The sequence below is a fragment of the Callithrix jacchus genome, chromosome 5 (genome assembly GCF_049354715.1).
Source record: "Callithrix jacchus isolate 240 chromosome 5, calJac240_pri, whole genome shotgun sequence".
Lineage (NCBI taxonomy): Eukaryota > Metazoa > Chordata > Mammalia > Primates > Cebidae > Callithrix > Callithrix jacchus.
The window spans coordinates 65,505,209-65,509,508 of NC_133506.1; positions in this window are offsets into that span (position 1 = coordinate 65,505,209).

Consider the following 4,300-nt stretch of genomic DNA (forward strand, 5'->3'; position numbering starts at 1 on the left):
TCTCTACTAAAAATACAAAAAATTAGCTGGGCATGGTGGCGCGAGCCTGTAATCCCAGCTACTCAGGAGGCTGAGGCAGGAGAATTGCCTGAACCCAGGAGGCGGAGTTTGCTGTGAGCCGAGATTGCACCATTGCACTCCAGCCTGGGTAACAAGAGGGAAACTCCATCTCAAAAAAAAGAAAGCAATGATGAAGACTACCATAGAGAAATGGGTAAAGGACATGAACAAACAATTCATGATAGAAATATGAATAGCTAATACACAGAAATTTAAAACTTTTCATCTTGCTGGGCGCAGTGGCTCACACCTGTAATCCCAGCCCTTTGGGAGGCTACGGCAGGAGGATAGCTCGAGCCCAGGAGTTCAAGCCTGGGCAACATAGAAAGAACTCTCTCTCCTCAAAAGGAAAAAAAAAAATTAATCCTACTAAACATCAAGTACATTCAAAATTTTAACGTGACATCATTTTTTCAACTTGTCAAATTTGGAAAAGTTTATTGTTATTGTTGTTGTTGTTTTTTGAGACTGAGTTTCACTTTCGTTGCCCAGGCTGGAGTGCAGTGGCGCGATCTTGGTCAACCACAACCTCCGCCTCCCGGGTTCAAGCGATTCTCCTTCCTCAGCCTCCTGAATAGCTGGAATTAGAGGCAAGTGCCACCACGCTCAATTAATTTTGTTTTTTTTTTTTTTTTTTTAATAGAGATGGTTTCTTCATGTTGGTCAGGCTAGTCTTGAACTCCCAACCTCAGGTGATCTGCCCACCTCGGCCTCCCAAAGTGCTGGGATTATAGGCGTGAGCCACCACACCCAGCCTGTTATCGTTGTTTTTATTTCACACGAATAAAAAGAGAGAAGGGAAATTTGTGCTCCTGATTATTGCTGCTGCGTGTATAAATTGGTCCAACCAATGTGCATGGCAATCTGACAGTATGCTCAAAAGCTGAGGAGTGTGCACGTCTTTTGACTCAGTAATATTTACCTCTGTGGAATTCATACTACGTATATAATTAGAAATGTGAGGCCAGGTGCAGTGGCTCATGCCTGTAATCCCAGCACTTTGGGAGGCCAAGGCAAGTGGATCACCTGAGGTCAGGAATTTGAGACCAGCCTGGCCAACATGGTGAAACCCTGTCTCTACTAAAAATACAAAAATTAGCCTGGCATGGTGGTGCCTGACTGTTATCCCAGCTACTTGGGAGGCTGAGGCAGGAGAATTGCTTGAACCCAGGAGGTGGAGGTTGCAGTGAGCCGAGATCATGCCACTGCACTCCAGCTTGGGCGACAGAATGAGACTCCATCTCAAAAAAAAAAAAAAAAAAAAAAAAGGGTCAGGCACGGTGGCTCACGTCTGTAATCCCAGCACTTTGGGAGGCTGAGGCAGGTGGATCACAAGGTCAGGAGTTCGAGACCAACCTGGCCAATATGATGACACCCCCGTCTCTACTAAACATACAAAAATTAGCCAGGCGTGGTGGCATGAGCCTATAGTCCCAGCTGCTAGGGAGGTTGAGGCAGAAGAATCGCTTGAACCCAGGAGGTGGAGGTTGCAGTGAGCTGAGATCGCACCATTGCACTCCAGCCTGGCAACAGAGCGAGACTCTATCTCAAAAAAGAAAAAGAAGAAAAAAAAGGAAAAGCCAGAATTCCAAGATTCATCCTGACACAGATCAAAGAGAAAAACATTTGATACTTGGTCATAACAATTGTATCCATGTGCACTTTACCAGCCCCTTCACTTGTACCTTCAGACAGCCTCACAAGGATCCTGTTGGCAGAGTAGCTGTTAGTCTTCCCATTTTACTGAGAGAAAACTGGATCTCTGAGAGGCTGAAATTTGTCCAGGATTACCCAAGTAGTAAGTAACGGAGCTGGGGCCAGAGGCTAGGTTTTCAGTCTCCTTCATAGTACGTGCGTTTGGAGATACAAAACAGGCCAGGCATGTTGGCTCACACCTGTAATCCCAGCACTTCGGGAGGCCAAGGCAGGTGCATCACGAGGTCAGGAGTTTGAGACCAGCCTGACCAACATGGTGAAACCCCGTCTCTACTAAAAATAAAAAAACTAGCCGGGTGTGGTGGTGCATGCCTGTAATTCTAGCTATTTGGGAGGCTGAGGCAGAATTGCTTGAACCTGGGAAGCAGAGGTTGCATTGAGCCGAGATCGCACCACTACACTCCAGCCTGGGCGACAGAGTGAGACTCTGTCTAAAAACAACAACATCGACAAACATGCCTTTCATCATTCTTACCGACAGCTCACGAAATTGAGGGAATATGGATGGTTCATCAGAACTTACACTGCTGCTGGAGATACTGATAAGCAAGTCCAGGAAACACAGTCCAGGAATGCTCCCCTCTAGGAAGGACAACAAGGAACAGGAAGCGGGATGAGGTTGGCCTTTCTGCTCCTCTTCCCAGGATTTCCTCACAGGGTGAAGAGGGACCACTCACAGTGCAGCTAGAAACTAGAGTTCCTGTTGGGTGGGATTTGAGAAGCCTTTGAGCAAAATTCAAAGACCATGGTCTGTCAAGTCATTCCTACAACTCTTTTTCTTTTCTTTTTTGAGATGGAGTTCCACTCTATTCCCCAGGCTGGAGTGCAGTGCCATGATCTTGGCTCACTGCAACCTCTGCCACCTGCGTCCAAGCGATTCTCCTGCCTCAGCCTCCCAAGTAGCTGGGATTACAGGTGCCTGCTACCGCGCCTGGCTAATTTTTGTATTTTTAGTAGAAACAGTGTTTCACCATCTTGGCCAGGCAGGTCTTGAACTCCTGACCTCGTGATCCACCTGCCTCGGCCTCCCAAAGTGCTGGGATTACAGGCGTGAGCCACCGTGCCCGGCAAACTACAGCTTTTTATTTGTTGACACCTGAGTCCAGTTAAGCTTGGGAAATTGGGGAAGGAAAGGACCCATAGAGAGGCAGCGTGCCCTTGAAGTCTCCCCAGAGCCTTTGTAGCAGGTGCCAGGTCTCCTTGTTCTGAAGGTAGAGGGTTTCTCTGGAAATCTGGCTGGGAGAAAGGGCAAGGATCATTGGGTTAGCAATAGAGTGGGAAAAGCCAGGCACCAGCCTGTTAGCCTGAATCCGCCCCAGTCCTCTAGGCAGAGACAGGAATGAGTTACCCAGAGGAGTCTCTAAGCCAGCTGCCACTCACAATCCCGCCTCATCCCTCGTCATGAGCACAAAGGCCTACCGAGCACTCAGCAGTGCTGTTCTGAGCACTTTACATGTAGGAATTCATTTAATCCTCACACAACCCAAAGATCTTATGAGCTACATGCCATCATTATCCTCATTTACAGATGAAACCAAGACCCAGGGAAGAGGAAGATGTTAGGGTAGCCAGACACAGTGGGACTCCTGAAGCCTCCCGTGTGGGTGAAAACAGATCAACAGCAATGCCTTGCACTCGTTCTGAACTTTGGAGTTTTTTTTTTTTTTGTTTGTAACACAGTCTTGCTCTTGTTGCCCAGGCTGGAGTGCAGTGGATCTGGGCTCACTGCAACCTCCGCCTCTCCGATTCAAGTGATTCTCCTGCATCAGCCTCCTCAGTAGCTGAGATTGCAAGCACCAACCATCACACCCGGCTAATTTTTGTAGTTTTAGTAAAGACTGGGATTCACCATGTTGCCCAGGCTGGTATTGAACTCCTGACTTCAGGTGATCCACCCGCCTCGGCCTCCCAAAGTGCTGGGATTACAGGCGTGAGCCACGGCGCCCTGTCGAACTTTGGAGTTTATAAAGGATCTTCCCTTTGATCCTGGGACTCTCACAGAGGGTGAAATAGGGCGTCTTATCAATTGTGGCCCAGAGAGGTGATGTGATTCACCCAAGGCCACGCAGCTAGTGAGAGGTCTGGGGCGGCTTTGCCGCCGCCTGGAGACGGGACAGATTCCCAGCCCACGGGTCAGATCGCGCTTCGCCGCAAGACTTCCCTGCGCGGGCGCGGGCACGGCCTCTCCTTCCTACGCCAGGGCGGGAGGGGCGGAGCGGATCGCGGCCTGATGGCCCGGGCGCTGTCCGCGGTGCTGATCCCCCGCCGCGCCCCTGCTCGCCTGAGTACCGGCGGGCTCCCCAGGTCGCCGCCCTTCCAGCGCGCAGCCAAAGCCAGCTCCGCGAGCCCAACGGCCCGCTGGGGGCCTCTGGCCCGGCTCCCGGGGCTCTCGGGGCTCCCGGGGTTCCCCCTCCCCCGGCCGCGCGCCGCCGGCCTCCCCCCTCCGCCCCGCCCACGGCCCCGCCCAGCCCGCCCCTGGTCCCTCCCCTCCCCCTTCATCTCTCCCGCCCCCCCGCACCCCTCC